The 18,525-nt window shown below is 35.5% G+C and overlaps 1 long non-coding RNA gene across 1 annotated transcript; it reads left to right on the forward strand.

The window, feature by feature from the left end:
- Positions 1 to 14,882: 14,882 nt before the first annotated feature.
- Positions 14,883 to 16,578, forward strand: LOC117411797 (uncharacterized). Its single transcript, XR_004545854.2, has 3 exons — positions 14,883 to 14,966; positions 15,569 to 15,772; positions 16,439 to 16,578. It is a non-coding gene; the product is annotated as an uncharacterized LOC117411797 (long non-coding RNA).
- Positions 16,579 to 18,525: the final 1,947 nt, after the last annotated feature.

Here is an 18,525-nt window from a genome sequence, read left to right on the forward strand (position 1 = left end):
CTATGATACTACCTTTTTTTTACAAACCAAACGCCAAAACAGTCAAAAACGAGTGCTTTTAACAACAACAGTGCCGTCGTTCCTGTTTATCAGATTAGTCGGCCCGCCACTGGTATTGTTCAAACCTGATGATTATGTTAAAACATGAATAGGTATGTGCAGATACCGACACCAACAATAAGACGTGAAACCCCGATCCACAAGCAAATGAGAATTTGAAGCATATACGGAAGCTACTGTAAGTCAAGGTCGGCATATTAGGTCTAGAAACACAAATGCTATCCCTCTTCCTTAGTTATAAGACCCGGCACCTTTCTGTTTACAAATGAAGCACTGAGAAAGAGTACTTCACCTCTAAATGCAACAAGCCAATGAGCAGGATCAGCCTTATTTCCATGTAGCTGCCTGTGTTTTACCTGCTTGCCGGATGATGATCTGTGGCTATATTAATCCGTCATCTTCTTGGAACACAACATCCCTCACAATAACATCAGTAGCCAATATCGATTTAAAAAAACAAAACAGAAGACTGTTTTTATTGTTTTACCTTTAACAGACAATAACACAAAACCAAAAGACAATAAACAACAGTGAAACAATGGGGTTACATTACAAGGTATATGGACCGATGCACATATAAGCAAAAAGATTACATACCTTAAGAATTGTTGTACAATAACTCATTATTCTACATTTCCAAAATGAGGAACAGAGCAAACAAACAATCAAAGAAGATAAAACATTTATTTGTCCACTTTGTTTTTCAACTAAGAATCGGAGAGCCAGGGATCCTCCAACACATTTCCCCATATCTTTTCAAATTGAGCTATTTTGCTTTTATCTTCAGCCAAGCTTTTTTTCAATGTTTAAATAGTGAAGCATTACATTTATCCATTGCTGGATTTTAGGAGCTGAGCTTGACTTCCAGTTTTGAAGGATTAGCTTCTTTAGAACAACTGAAGACAACATCACTATCCAGCCAAAATGATACCTCAGGCTAAAGTCATAAATTGAATCGTGGAGCAGGCAGAGGGAGGGGGTCAAATGTATAGTAGTCTGTAAAGTGGAGGACAGCCAGCTCTTCAACTCGCTCCACAGTCTCCTAATCTTCTAGCAATCCCAGGAATGTATCAAGGAGTCTGTTTGTATTTTATATTTTATCTGGGATGCTATTGTTAATTTTGTTTAAAACGTTTCGGGTGTAATAAATTCTAGTCATTAGTTTATATTGTATTAAACATAGATTTTCATTAGTAGTGATATCTGACGTTTGTACCCAGCATGCTTTCCAGTTTACAGCTACATTATCTAGACCAAGATCCAAATTCCATCTGGCATGCATTTTGTCTAAAGAGGACTTGTTACAAGATGAGTTGAGCAGAGTATTATAAAGATTTCTGTTGAAAAATTATGTGTAATAAAGTTTTTAATCTGAAGGAATCTAAATTATTCAAGATCGGTTAGACTGAATTTATCTTTAAATTCAGAAAATGTCAAAATTGCATTATTTTTAACCAAATCATTTATGTGTTTTATACCAGTAGATCTCCAGGAGGGCCAGGAAAGGGTACTATCTTAGATCTTGATCCAAGGATTATTCCAGTTGTGTATATTTGGGAATTGTAATAGATTCTTTTAAGAAAGCTTTCATTTTAAAACAAGATCGAATTGTATTATTAATTATGAAATTCTCAATATTGGCTTCTGGTTTTTGAAAATAGCTGAAAGAACTTGAGAATGTTCTATATTTATCCACAGTTCTTCCGAAGCATTTATAATATGATAGAGGTAGAAACCTTATGAGGCGAGAAGGTAAAGTTCAAGATTTGGAAGGTTTAATCCACGTTTTGCTCTTGGGGAGTGAAGTAAGTCTGTCTTAAGCCTGTGTGACTTATTAGACCAAATAAATGATGTAATTAAAGTGCATATTGTTTTAAAGAAAGTTTTAGGGGAATAATAGGGATTGTCAGAAGACTATTCTTAAACCAAATGCTATCTAAGAAAGGGTAGTGGAAAGCGACAAAGTAATATTGGAAATGAATACAAAGAAAATACAAGTGTTGCTTGAAAACTTATTAGCTAAAAATCGTATCTAATAACAGAGATGGAAAACTACATCTTAAAACACTGAGTAATTTGTGATGAGAATTATTTTAAAGTTATTTGTTTTCTGTTTACACTAAATAGAAAAATTTGATGTAAACTTGTATGACTGAGTTGCCTTAGCACTTGCTCCTATTTCGTTTGAGGCTTCTTCCTTTAACTTTGCTTCTCCAGGCTGTGTGGTCCAGTGGTTAAAGAAAAGGGCTTATATCCCCAGTTCAAATCCCACTTCAGCCACTGGCTCATTGTGTGACCCTGAGCAAGTCACTTAACCTCCTTGTGCTCCGTCTTTTGGGTGAGATGTATTTGTAAGTGAATCTGCAGCTGATGCATAGTTCACACACCCTAGTCTCTGTAAATCGCCATGGATAAAGGCGTCTGCTAAATAAACAAATAATAATAACTACCGTTCATTAATGAGAATCCATATCAATTGCTAGATTACTGTAAATCATAATAGATTTTTACAAAGTAAACTAAATGTACATAGATACAATGTGCACGATATTAGTAACCTAGCTGATTCCAGGCTATTAGGTATAATATTTATCTAATTCTTCCCGTCATCTCTTCCCGCACACCATCATTATTAGTTAAATATTTTACCTAATAGCCTGCAATCTGCTATCCTATAACAACACTCATTAGGAATTGCTTTTTTTATTTGTGTACCTTGGTCTGTGCTGTAAGCATCCATTGCAGGTGTTTACAGCTAGCTAACACCTCCATGTAAATGAGAAACATTGTTGTCAGTGGATTGGGCCTATGTGTATAGCTCAAGACATAAGATATTTAGGAAATATCTGTGGTACGCTTCTTAACCTTTGTACAGGCAAGGTGAGGCCAATGGAAACATTGCTTATATATTAATGACATAATGCTTTACAAATCTCTCAGCTCCAACACTACCTTTAAATGTTGATGCAGTCTGCAACTTTGGTTTGATAACTCCCATCAGTGTGATATATCAGCTTCAATTCAAGTGTAACTTACCATTAGGAGTGACCAGGATCATCCAGTGGACCTATTTCTAATGAAGGTATCAGTGTAATGGCTTCTGTACTGGTAATTTATTGAAAAGGTTTCTCAAACTTTGATCTAGTACTCGTGTATTACATAAATCAGAGATGTGGCTTTCTCTGTCTTTTGAAAAAGAGCATTTTATTCACTAACAGAGTATTCTGTGATGTTGCAGCATCTCTAACTTAAAGACCAGAAGCATTAAGCTTAAATGCATTTTACTTCCACATCCATTTTTATACAGACTTGGAAACATAAAACAAGCACTACATTTAAAAAAAAAATCTGTAAAAGGTTCCTTCTGTGTCCCTGAATGTTTGCATTTAAATCAAATTAGACACATATTCAAAACCAGCGCTCCAGTCAGATTACAATTTGCACATTCCATTAATTTCATGATGAAGTGCTATAACCCATTTGCAATTGAAATAATGTTTCTGACCCACAACTTATTACTTCACGGCTATCAAGTTTAGCCGGAAAAGAGATGCAAATGAGTAAAGCTCAAAAGAAAAACAAATGCTTTCATTTGTCAGTATGCAGTAAGGTAAGGTGCACTTTTAAAATGCACAGATTTCTCCCCTTTATCTTTTAACATGATAAGCATTGGTTATGCTCATTGAACAAACATCACACAAAATCAGAGCTATCAGTAACAGGACAAAGTAGATGACCATGACCTATATCCACAGTATGCACATGTATGTTTTTCAAGCAGACCAACAGACAGGTGCCGCCATATATTCCCAGGTGATGATACTCTCAATAGCGTGTATCAAATTATTATTATTATTATTATTATTATTATTATTATTATTATTATTATTTATTTCTTAGCAGATAAGGTATTTGATCAAGTTTCAAAAATATCAAGTCTAAGGTACCTGCAACATACATCCACTTCCACAATATCCTGGATAATACTGATAATACAGTATAACACTTTTCTAAACCCTGAAATCCTCTCAGCTAATCCATTCCTCTATGCCAATGACATTCTCTTAGGGCTTAGTGTGCATGAACAAAATACAACCAAGAAGAAAACAAACCCAGACAAATGTTAAGAAACGTGTTGATTATACAGTAGCAATATCCTCTTTAGACAGAATGTAATTAGACAGAATGTCATTTTCTTACAGTTCTTAATTGGCTATCACTGGCTGCTTGCAGTACACACTTTTTTTTTTTTTTTATAAATACAACCATAAACTTGTTTTCCATCACTTCTGCTTTCACATTGAATATGGTCTAACATGCTTAGTTGCTTTAAAACTTTGACACAAATGACACAAAAATAAGCAATAAAACTGTGCAGCATCTAGCTGGTTGTCTTATATATTACACATATTATAGATCCAGAGTCTGAAACTTAGATCCCGAAGTTTAATCAATAGCCTGGGTTTACAACACAACACTGCAGACACATACAGTCAACCCTATGAACTCATCGTCACCGCAATCAAATCATAAAAGTATCAAGTCATCCGACAATAAGCACACATTTTTATTGGTTTATTGCATTTAACAGTTGCAGAATGACACGCCTGACAAAGATTTGACTTCTGAGTTCATTTCAGAATGCTTCTTTAACAACAGTCAAAAACAGCTGAATGAAAGACTCTGAAAATTCTTTAAAAAACCTCACGAGGTAAAGTTTTGTCAGTATGACCAGTTGATTTCTCTAATGTGATCACAAGGAGAATGATTATTTTGTTTGGTGTGCCCCCTTTCAGATAATGTTAAAAGCTCTTATAACCACATACGCAGACTAATCTGGTTCTTTTGCACTGTGGTTATGACGCCTTCTGGCGGTGTGCGTGACTACAGAAGGTCACTCTACTTAAAACTGCAGACCACTTTAATCTTATAGGAAACCCAGAAGGCCAATAAACTAATCTGATCTACTAATATGGATATGTTCAGTATATCTATTTGTTTTTCAGTATAAGCCATACAAGACAAGGTAGTCTTTCTGTAAAGTGATGAAAGGGTTAAAGCTACATTACCTCAGTAAGCTACCAAACCATCCCAAGAGATTGTAAAAACACACACACCTTTCCTGAACATCTGATGAACCTTATGATTCAGCATGTGTCACATCTGGGTCAGAAACTATCATAAGAGAAATAATCCTTGTAAGCACCTTTTCATTTTTATTTCTGTATTCGTTTTATATAAACACTGTATCATTCATTAAATATGTTAAGGGATGTACTGCAAGGCAGGACAGCAAGGCAGGTCATCCAATGTGAACACTGGGGTCCCACACTGAAAACGCCCCTGGATAAAGTCCTATTTGGAGTTCTACTGGGACCAGCATGGGTATGTCAGTGGTGCTAACTTTAAGTTCAGATGAATAACAGAATTACCACCTGTTCCGGTTGTTACAGATCCTGTAGCACTTCTCCAAGAATCTCTCCTCATAGATGAGCAGGAGCAGTGGGTGACTTTGTAAGCTCCTCTCCAAGAAATTGTGCTTGTCTCCTTTGCATCCTTTGGTTTGTGGTTGCTGTCTGTAGTTAATCTGGCAAACAGCTTTACTAATGTCCATATGATTGTATGACTGTATGTCCTTTTTTTCTGCATCTGTTACCAGTTATATTATTGTATCCAAGCTGTCCTTCGATGGGCTCCTGAGCGGAATCTGGTTTATTAAGCTCCACAACATGGATTTAGAAGTGAAGGCAAACAGAAAACAAAAAACAAAGCTTTATGTACACAAATATGAACCGTGTTTCAACATAGCTGTTTGTAGTTCAGTCATGTCTTTTTTATTTGTGATTTTTTGTTTTGTTTATATACAGTAGTCCTCTAAGAAATTCCTGATCATCAGTGTGGGATATTTTAGCCAAAAGTGGTGGACAGTTCCGTTCTACTTCAATGCTTGTATCTCACGTTACCACTGGACCAAGGCTGTTGTCTTTTCATAGTGGATAAAACCAACCCATTATCTGTCTTGAAGGAAGGTATCGAAAACAAGTGTTGCCCCTGTGGGATTTCATTAGTCTGTGTGAACTGCTCTGTAAAAGTTTATTTCAGCATATTCCACTTAAGTAAGGGTCTCCATGAAATAAAAAATAGTTTTTCAGTGCTTTCTGAACTTTTTTTTTTTAATAAAGTGCTGTCCTTAAAAAGTCCTGGAAAGTATATGTGATATTTAAGGTCATGTGCTCTGTTCTAAATTAACACAGAGTTTTGCTTTTCAATAATTGCATTTTTGGCAATTATTTTGGCCTCTGGTATTCAGGTATTTGTATTCTTTCTCATGAATTCTGGAACATATTCTTGAGGGACATGATCCAAGAATAGCCCCCTCCTCTCATAAACTGATACAACAACTCACTGTGGTATGAATAATGTAAACATTAGCAATCCACGTTGGTACCAGTGTTCTACCAAGAGGCACCCACATACAGCCATTAACCAAGTATCCTCAAGCCAGGGGATATTTTAAACCATGTGTTTTAAATGAATTTAACTCCAACAATTTCTTGCCAAATGTTAGTTTAATTGTATAGCATTTAAGTTCAACTTGATCTTTTGATAGAACATTCTAATTGACTTAATATGACATTTCCTACAAATATAAAATGGATTAGGAATGGGGTGGGGGAGGGGGGATGAGACGACATTGTTATGACCATAACTTGACAATAATGTCTGCCAAATCAGGATTCTATTGTTTAAATATATAGCACTTCAAACTACAGTATCTTAGCATAGCACAAAATGTCTCAATCAGGCTGGGCTGTCATTATAGTCTATGTTCACACGCCGAGTACTGAAACTTCTATATTTGGCATGAATGCTAGGATTTAGCGTGAGGGGGCCACACACAACTTGCCTTGAGGGGACCTGACTTTGGAGAAGGTTCGGTACGCTCACATTCCACTTCCCCTGGAAACCGAAACCTTGAGACTTTCAAAGGATTTTAAAGAGTCTTATTTACCGTACTCCACTATACATACTGAACATGACCTAGAGCAAACAGGAAATCCAATCTGCTCCCATGGTGCTTAACCCCCTAAGGACTACTGCTGTGGAGGCTTTATCAAGCACACTTTTTATGTAACCAGTTGTCTCTCACAAGACTGGCTACGTTGTTAAGCAAATGGCACCACTGATATGTATTCTGTAATGTATAAAAGCTGCACCCTCCTGCCAGTCCCAATGGGCAAGTCAGCAGACTCTTAAAGCGGGCTGATAGTACTGGTATGCTATATCTTAAATGCTTCAGAACCAGGATGTAAAACTTATCCCAAAAGTTAACCCATTTAATAAGCCTGGTCGAGGAACAACTGGGCCCCAACATACATCTGGAAAGAAGGATGCAAAGAAACAAAAAATAAATTATTTTCATTATTTATTTAAATAAGGTTTTGGAAAGTCATAAAATGTGTTCTGATTTAATGTGTTGTTTCCATAGTAACTAATAATGAAGTACTGTACTGGTACATTAGGGTAATACTTGAGCATGTAATCATGCAGGAGAATGATTATTTCTTTCACTGAAAAACCTTTGACTCCCAAACCCACATTTTTTGTTGATTTAAACATTCAGATTCTAGTTAAATTAAAGCTTACTGCTAGGCAGCATGTAAATTAGTAACAAGGCCAAACAACCTGGTGTTATTTTTACTATATGCAAATGTTTATGTTAAAATCCACTGTTTATTTAATGGGTTTTTTCCATACTACTTAGCTGTGTCTTTGTTTGTTTGTTTGTTTATTATTTTGTTTAATATTTAAAAGACCTGACATGCTGTACACTCCTTACGTCAGAGATAATGTATCTCAAGATTATATATGTATGTTTAACGTATTTCCGGGAGAAATGATTTAAATATATACAAACTTGAGGGAGAGGCAAATTCATTGATAGAACGTGCTGGATCGATGTGTCTTGATGACACACGGCACGCAAAGAAACATACAAATAAAAAAATGAGAATTCTTCTGAGTGAGGATAGGTAGAATGATTCACTTCACAATTATTATAATTTGCTTTTTTAGCAGACACCTTTGTCCAAGGTGACTTACAGAGACTAGGGTGTGTGAACTATGCATCAGCTGCAGAGTCACTTACAACAAAGTCTCATCCGAAAGACGGAGCACAAGGAAGTTTGGCGACTTGCTCATGGTCACACAGTGAGTCAGTGAGTGAGCCTGGATTTGGACCAGGGACCTCCTGGTTACAAGCCCTTTTCTTTAACCACTGGACCACACAGCCTCACAATGTTTTACGCTTATAACTTTAAGTCTGTTTCAAAGCTCTTTTCAAAATGTCCGCTCTAGTGCACTAATAGTGTGAGGATTATTGCCCACATCGTTAAACAGTTAACACAGCAATAACTATCCATGACGTGGTATGGAACAGAAAAGCCAGAGAAAAATCTGACGAAGACATTTTAATTGGTAGTTATTACTGAGGTCACAGTGTTGTACACGGTTGGTAAGCCACTTATAATTTTTATCCTGAAGAGCCAATAGAAGAACCAGTCTCACCAGACTCTGGACCTTGTAACTGCTTAATATTGCTTTTTGATATTATTAAAGTGAACATCATAATGCACTTTTATATACCAATTGGGTACAAGCTTCCAACACCAATAATAAAGTACTGTATTTTTCCACTGGCTTTCTGCTTCTGTGTTCTATGGCTTCTGAGATTCAGCACAAAGATTACATAGCAGCAATTCCATAGCTTCCTGTTCTGATGAAATTCATTCAAAGATGTATTTAAATGTATTTTTTTTACATTTATGGCCACATTGTTTTTTACTAAAATGTCTTACCTTGTTTTATCTTGTCCTTGAGGGCTAGATATACAGGATGACACATTTACTGCAAGTGGTGTACGTATAGTGTCATCAGATTTCCATTTACAACAGCTGCAGCATACTGTAGATGTCATGTAAATTATCCTAATGCCAATTCTAAACTCTGCTGTTTCTGGTTAAAGGGAACGCACATATAGAGGTACATTGAAGTCCTCCATGTAATACATCAATGTATTAAACCTTGCTTTGTAATTCAGGGCTCTATGTTATGCCTGTCTCCAGGTCATGTTGGTGTCCTGTATGGTGTAACACAGGAAGTGAATGGGAAGATGGAAGCAGACTTAAAGAGATTGGATCAACAATAATAAGGCAATTGTAAAAAAACAAACCAAAAAAAAATAATAATTCTAAGCCTTGGGTAAAACTACTGCTGCTACAAAAAGGTACATATTTAATGCAAGATCAACTAAATATCCTTTATCTACTTTGTAATTAGGTACACTGTGCATGCTTCTTTTGTTACTAATGATACAAATATTTAAAGTATGAGCGAATATCCTGTGTTCGTCCCAGCACTAATTCTTTGAAACCTAATTATTGTGTTGGTAACCGTGCCATCATCAAATCGAAATCTTGAAATCAATGCATCTAAAAATGAATAATTTCCACCACATGATACCAAAGTGTAGAGGTCATGAGGATGTACAGTAAGAAGTGAAAAGATCTTTAAGCCACACTGTCTTTGATCTTCAGTGTTAGAACAGCTCCCATAGAATCTAATGGAACCAAGTTACATAATAAACACTGGCCTTTCCTATGGAGTTAATGAGATCATAGACTAGAAGGGATGTGGGTATGCCTTGGATGACTCTTAAGAATGTACCCCAGTAACACAGGTAAATGATGCAAAAGATACTGTGTTGAAGATGCATAACCTGACATTTAGGAACTGCTAAACTGGTCACTCTTCAACTGACTGAAATGCATAGTTAGTGAGGGTTACAAACCTAGTAACTGAATTTTGCTGTCCAAGAATGAAATGTATCTGCATGTACATTGTAATGACAATCAAGGTTGTGGACAATCAGTTCCTCTTGCCTTCCATGATTCGTATTTAATAACCAGGAGTGACATTTCACTGGGATCTACACTGTGTCCTGGAAGTCAGCAGAAGCACGTTGTACAACAGATTTTCTTAGCAGACAATTAACTGTATGTAGTCTCAATCACAGGCAATTTATAAGCAAACATTCTCGGGTAAAGAGTAGTCTTCACAGTGAGAGTTTGATTGTGTTTGAATCCCTATCTACTCTGCCTGGTCTCAGTGAGATTCTGGAAATAACTAGGATGTTTTCCAGTGGATGTTTTAAAAATAAAATGAAACTACTTACATTCTCACCAGCGAGAAGTCATCCAAGGTTATCCTGCATTAGGCAGTGGTGCAGTAATGAATTTCCCAGGACTGGGACGGACGTGCACCTAGGCCCATAGTTAACAGCACAAGTACTGCTCTGAAAGAGCCATTATAGCAGCAGCTGTAGTACTGCCTGCGGTAAGTCATCATAAATACACACTATCACAGGAGGGACGATAAACAGTTTAGTACCAAAGACAATGGTAGCCATTTTAGGCAGTTAAAGCAATACTTCAAGGTTACACTATTCGATTTTATGATGTGAACAAATATAAACTTATTAAAATTGTGTGTGTGTGTATATATATATATATATATATATATATATATATATATATATATATATATATATATATATATTAAAGACCACTGTTATATTGTAATTTGTAGCTTATTAGAGCGTACTTTAAAAAAAAAAAAAAAAAAAAAAAAAAAAAAAAAATATATATATATATATATATATATATATATATATATATATATATATATATTTATTTATTTATTTTTTTACAGTTGGTGTTGCCTATAGTGCCCTCTATCATACTTTGTTTCAATTCCAGAATCTTGCTGAGTATAATTCGGTGTCTTTACCTGCTACTTTTTGTATCTGTTAAGTGAATGTATATTTCACAAGATCGGTGCAAAACGTCTTTCACTATTTACATTACAACCTTACAATCCATTGGAAGGTAGTTTATAAATGTTTGTCTTTGAAGATTCTTTTTTTTTACTTTGCTTTCATTCATTGTTTTCTTATATTGACATTCCACTGCAGATTAATGTCACACGACAAGTGAATAAATGATCAAAACAATGTATAATGAGTCTAGATAAAAAAGAAATACACTATACAACAACTACACATGTAATAGTAGCGAGTTGGTAGCAAACAAAAAACAAAAAAGGACCATTAAAGAGTAAGTACGTGCTGCTGCAACTGCTTAAATAATGGACCTGTCATGTTTATCTTCATTGTTAACATCCTGACAACTTTTTACACTTAAAATTTAAAGTCTATATTTCTCAGAGCCCCACTACTTATTGTTAAAATCATGCGTTAACAGCCACTTTTTAAATTTAACTTTTTAAGGCCGCTTTTTAAACATACAAATTATTGATCTGTTTAAACCCAGAACAGCATAATTGACTGTTTCTTCCTTTTAATACCAAATAACAGATTTTGTTACGTGTCTATGGCACTAAGTTTGAAGTGTCATTCACAATGTGGGCACAGACTACAACACCATACATTTCAAACCGTTGTGCCAATAGAAATATATTGTTTCATTGAACCAGAGAATTCTGATTTGCATTGGCACTTCAGGTGCGTGTATGAAATGTAAGATCTTGTTTTGAAATAAAACAGGATACACAAAGATTAACCAAGAGAATCAGATATGGTTGTCATGGCAATCATGCAGTAGAAATAAATCATGCCCTCAATAAAAACAAATAGAGGAGTGTTTGTCATGGGGCTACATTTTCTGCATGCACAATGAGGGGACTTATATAGCCCACTTCAGTGAAGACCAGGCATATAAACATCAACCAAGTATATGAATTTCCCTTTCTCAAACATGTATGCCTACGTGCAATAGTTCATTTTGTAAAGATTGGTCTGCATTTGTCTTTTCTAATCTTAGAGAAATTAAAATGAGGGGTTTTGTATAGCACTGATTAAGTACTTAATTTTATTCTATTGAGTCATAACAATACTTAATGAACATGCTGCATTGTTAATAAGGAACCACGGTCAAAATACTTTACATCATTGCTCCCTCCATCAACTGATACCTGAATATTTTCTTTGAAAGACTAACTATCATGGATTAATTGTGCCTTGCTTGTCATTGTGTGTAGTGAACCCTGAGTGGTTACTTTGTAGACACCTCTTACAACAGACAGAGATAGTTACACGCTTATTTATATTGAAAAGTTGACACCAGTTAACATGTACAGGGTTACTCAAAAGTCACTTGACCAGTTCAAAGGGCAAATCAGCTTGTAAAGTTGCAGCAGTTGACCATTGGCTTCCACATGACTAGCTTCCTTAGAAGATCTGTATGGGAATGAAGGTGTCGACTATTGCCTTTTTCAAAGGTCTACTGTTATTCATCCATAGTTTTAAACAAAAAAGAATCTTAGTAGCAATGTATTTTTAGTTTTGAACCCTACTGCACAGTCTACCCCATCAGCATGATTGTACTTATGTAATGAACAAGAATGAATTGTTTATGATGGATTGTCCCTACTGGGGATTAACAAAGTCACATCACTTTACCAGAATTGGTCATCCCTAACAATCTAACCTAACATTTACTTGTTAATCACTACACTGAAGAAGGCACAAGCCAAAACGTCCATCTACTTGACTCTTAATCAGATGGCAGGCTATTAAACAAGGGTGTTCAAATTACTATGATGCCGATCTAAACAAAATAAATATCTAAGTCAGTCACAAGTGAGGACCACTGAACTGAGCAATACACAGCTTCTGAAAATGATCATTACAGGGGCTGTGTAAAAAAAAAAAAGTCAGGCTGAGTCAGGTTTAACTGAGATATCACCTCAAACAACAACACTGTATAAGATCAAACACCAGTTCATCACTGACGTTGTATTCTAATAAAGAAATGGTAGTAGGTAACAGTACTCTCCACTGAAAAGCTAAATGCTACTATTAATGATTTGAAAAGTATAAGTATAAGCCGCCAGGATTAACTACAGTATCTGTATTTAATCAACAGGTCCCATTTGAGTTTGAAGACCTGCGAAACATCAGTTTGTTTATTGTGCTTAACATTCCATTATCAAACTCCAACATGCTAAAGGTTCTCCTTCAATATACTGTATATAACTATTTTAATATTAGCTCTCCTTAGACACCAGATGCGCCATTCTATTATTAGCATACCGAGCTTGCCTTTCATAGTACAATTGAATTTGGAGTCATGTCATACGTTATTTTAAGTAGCATAACATTTGTGCCAATAACTTTGTAAAGACATAGACATTTAGCACCGTACTTATTTATAAGCCTCCTATATTTCCATGACAGTTTGCATGATTTAATCGTTTCATTTTATGGAGTAACATTGTGCCAGTTTTGCCTGTTTTGAAAGCAACCAGGACCAAAGCGAAACAGCAGCCCAACTTGTGATAGACTGCCATGTTAATGCAGTGGAATTTGACCCCCAATTTGCTCTGTGAACATCTGCCTGCAAAAACACAACCAGGTTCTTAGACAAAGCTAACAAAATCATTCTGGTAATTTGTATTTCAATCATTCTGTATTTCGATCATTTTGTAGGTCTCACGCTTTCCTAACAAGCACGTAATATGGAATTCCATTTTTTCTTTTTGAGCTAATAGTGTCGATCGCTCCTTACAGATATTTCAGTTCTACACTTCCCTACATTTTTTTAAGGAGTCAGTCAACACTGAAAACACGCCAGTCGTAGGAGAATCAGATATTGGTTACTAGGAAGGTGAGACAAAGTGCGAAGCAAAAGATTTAGCTTTGAAAGCAAGACATGTAGGTAACTTGTGATAGATGGATGCAGTAACACAGAGTAAAACAAAATAAAAAAGTGGCAAAAGATTTATTTTTAAAAGATAAATACAGTACAGCCCTACTGACAACCCCCCCGACCTCGCCCACGCCCAAATGCTACATCAAGTTATTGTATACTTTTTGGGTTCAGCAATATTCTTTGATTTTCTTAAATAAATAACCCATTCACTGACATATTGTTTTAACATGTGACCATAGCAATGATACAGACAGGAGGAAATTAATTTGTCAGTATAATATACATTTACTAGAATACAATTTTAAGATGACAATACATGTAAAAAAAAATGTACTGTTTATGAAATCATATTTATTTTTCTCTTTCGAAAAAAAAGCTCACTGCATTGCACTGTAATTGCAGTTGCCGGCCATCTTGTGAGTGAGAGCAAGCCTTGTATCCATAGCAACCCTGCCTCATTTTTGCTTGTGTCACAGATCATGATGCTTCAGGCTGGTGGTTTTTCATGATTACTTCCATTCTTTCTTATTGATCTGTGATCACTGAATGCTGTTCTTACGGTAAATGTGCATGTCCTTACTTCATGGATGACACTAAAATAAAGGAATCTATTGACTGCTCTTTGCTCAGTTGCACATAATCCTTTAGTGCTAAAAGAGAAGATATATGTTATGTGTTTTCAAAGGAATACATATTGAGCAGACATGATGTTTTGTTTCACACTTGTAAAGACTGGTTCATAAGAAATTTATATGAAACAAAAGTGCACATAAAACATAGTGTCAGGCACAGTTTCCCACACAAAACATACATTTATTTTATACCACTGTTTTGTGGGTTAATTCCTGGAATTATTTAGGAATCAAAATGGGTTATTTTGCAGTCATTCAGCAAAGCATTGTGAATCAAAGTAGATTCAGGACAATGGTTGTGATTTAAAAACACATTTTTATTAGAGAATAAAACCATTTTGCCTTGCTTGGTTTTGGCGGTTGGTCCTGCCTTCTGGTGCACTTGGTGATTGCTGCTGCACATTTTAATTGATGTAGGCATGAAGTGGCTCATTTGGGGAGGAAGCAGTAAACTCAAAGCTCTGCACACAGGCTGCAAAGAGAGGTAGGTTTTAAATGTACCTGGCTTGAATATTATTGTTAGTTGCAACTGATTGAAGGCTGGTATGAATGTGGGGGTTACCTCCTGAGTCTAATGTCTGCTTGAATTTTGGTGATGGTTGCAAGTATTTTCCTGTCAATCAAATACAGTTTTTGCAGGACTATTTATAGTTTTCTGCCTGAAACTGTAAATAGCTTTACATTCATTTTGATTAAGCCAAAGTTGATTAATTCTTTTGTATATTATAAATCAGTTATTTGCAAATGCAACTGTTTATTCAAGATATTATGCTCAGGTAGGACCATGTTGATGTATTTCAGTGGGACCATATTGGTTTTTATGCATAGTTAATACAATAACGATAAAATAACTTGATTTAAGAGGTATATAATTTGAAAATCTAGGTTTATTAAAACATATATAATAATAATAATAATAATAATAATAATAATAATAATAATAATAATAATAATAATCTGCGTTGGTGAACAGTGTTGCTAGGTATCATGAATTAACCTAAACAAGGTGCATGGGAAATATTTAGTAGTATATATTTAGAAACAAATCACAAAAACAAAAACACTATTATTTCCATTTCTACTGAGCAACAGTGGAACTCTTAGATGACAACCTCCTCCACATGCAGGTTACAGCAGGAGCATACCTGTTTAGTTGACAGAGTTGGGGAGTGGACGTTCAAGAAGGAAGGACACCTGTATGCCTGCAGCAAAGCATATCTTCATGGAATATAAACAAACTGCTACGTCTCTAAAGAAACAGAACGAACAGAAGGGTAGTTTCTGGAAGATGTAAGTGAGTGATTACCCCAGCAGGGATCAAATGGTTGTGTAAAATGGAAGGCCTCTGTGATTACCCTCAAGGATCACCTGCAGAATGATTTTGTTCCAGTTGTAATAAATTAAACTGTTCTACAGTTCTTGTTGCAGCCCTGTAATTTAGGACCATCGCAGTATATCATATCACCGTGCAAGAAACGACTCACAGCTGTCTTTTGATTTAATCCTGAAAACTCAATCCCAGCTGCGGCAGGTTGATGGATGGTGTACTAATATTTAGATTTACTATTCTAAACTCTACCCAGGAATGGTCTTTATAACATTCATGGTAAAAACACAATAAAGTGTGTTTAAACATGCTACAACAGTGAAATCATGGTAAAGTACATGTTATATTCATTGCACACCAGCCGCTTGTACATATTCAGCTTAAAATGGAGATTAATTGAAATCATTTAGATTACTCTTGATCGACTATTATGGACTTGGCATGCAAGCTACAAATAAATAAATGAATAAATATATACAACATTTATATCCCTACAATTTTGGAAATTTCGAAAAATGTTTTTCATACTGTAAACAAGATCCATAGCAACTCATATGATGAAACACATTTGATCTGTTTATCAATTTAACAACTGCATTTTAAATTCCTTTACACCTCTTTACACCCAGATGCTCAATAGCTACCAGCCCCTGGAGGACGAAGGCCAACCCTGCAGGTGTTCAGTTGAGCTCACTGGATGTCTTGCCAGTGGAATCTGATGTGTGACAAGAGAGGTGACTCAGTCCCTGCTGATTTTCCTTCTCTAACCAAAGCCAGAGCTCCTTGTGAAATCCCCAGGAAGAAAAGCAGCTTTGCAAAGCCAGGATGCAAACCTGTGCTCCCCTGACTATATCACTCACCTTGCACAGCAATTCCCATTCTTGATGCTGCCACCGGTAAAGGTTTTATTGGAATAAAAGTAACTTGTGGGTTATTAAAATAAGCCTGCTTTTATGAATTATATTTAAATTATTAAACTATTGACGAAAAAAGCCAACAACAGATTTGAACAGTAATTCTACTATTCAAAATACACACACAAGACAGAGGCACAAATAATGACAATTTGCAGCAGCAAAACCAAAGTTTTATATACATTTACAATTGTGATGCTCTTCGTTAGATGGTCTTGAATAGAAAAACACACACCACACACACATTCAATTACTTCAGACTGGTTAGCTACATCTGACAGTTGGCAAGGTTCCAAAAGTTCCCTTGTATACTTGCCAGGGAACACGGTTTGTTTTTAATAACACACTACAGAATCTAAGCACAAGATGCAAGCGTCATGAAAATTACCCTGGAGAAGCACATGCATATCCTGCAGCTGTTGCCTACTGTTTGTGATAAGTCTCATCAATACACATAAGCATACAAACAAAGTACAGGAAACAAAAGGCTGGATCGTTTCAAAAGAAACAAATGCAACAACTTGCACCCTTTGCAGGGTAACTAAGAATAGCTAAAAGCTGGACAGGCACACAGCATCTTTTATCAACCATGCAAACCTTGATAGAAGGTTATTTATTTATTGAAGCAATATGACCCTAAATAACAGGCAATATGATTTGGTAGTGCCATAGGTGACTAGTTGTGTAGCGATCCATTCCCCTTTCAACATGTGATGATCGCATAATATTTTAGGTAGCATGGTTAGGTAAAAATGCTGTTGATAAATCATCAATTTTTGGTAACATTTTTCATTAAGTGTCTCTAATTACTGTGTATTTACATAGTAGTTACTTCGTTAATGCAGGTATACTTACACTTAATTACAATGTTATTATGCATAGTTACAATGTACTTTATGTGTAATTCTTTTTGCATGACATGACCCTAACCCCTTTCTGATACAATTGTGTACTTACATATATCGTGCAAAAAGATTTACACATTAAGTACATTGTAACTATGCATAATAACATTGTAATTATATGTAAGTATTTACAAAGTAACCACTATGTATACAGTAACTAGAGACACTTAATGTAAAATGTTACCCCATTTTCATAAGACCAATCTTATTATGTGAAGCAGTTGTTTATCTTCTATTGGCAAACAATAGAAGATAAACAAAAACATTTGGATCAAAAACAAACGTTTTTGAGTCATTTCTGAACAGAGGTGTAGGGTTGGGGTTAGCGACTGGGATCACCCTCCACTGCAAGTTCAAAAACAAGGATCATAAACTTGATTGAGTGTACCTACTTGAAGCTAACCACTGAGCATCAACCCATCTAATAGTAACACAAGATGTCAATAGTTATTCCATAAGAACCATTTCTTAAGATGCCATTTTTTAAAATAAAAATGTTCACCCTTCCATGTTTATGCTGCAGTTCTTAATATAATATGATATCAAAAATATTTTGAGATATCTGAAAATGATTTAGAGATATCTTAAAATATTTCCAGACATCTATAAATGAATTTGAGATATCTCTAATTGATAACGTGGCTTGCCATACAGGATTTGGGGTTAACATTTCAAGGAGAGCTGCCACAACATATTGAACTTAATTTATAAAATCCTTCAAGAAAAAATGTGTCTCTGGATTATAATATAAAATTCAACTACGCCCACATATCTGCAGTTCTGTAGTCCTCCATTGAATTAGAGAGATGAAAAGAACATTCAGCAGTACACTCCTGGGCTAAGATGCCAATTTGAATCTTGTTCTATGAAATTTGAGATAACTGTTTATGAACGATC

This window comes from Acipenser ruthenus, chromosome 16 (genome assembly GCF_902713425.1).
Source record: "Acipenser ruthenus chromosome 16, fAciRut3.2 maternal haplotype, whole genome shotgun sequence".
NCBI classification, from domain to species: domain Eukaryota; kingdom Metazoa; phylum Chordata; class Actinopteri; order Acipenseriformes; family Acipenseridae; genus Acipenser; species Acipenser ruthenus.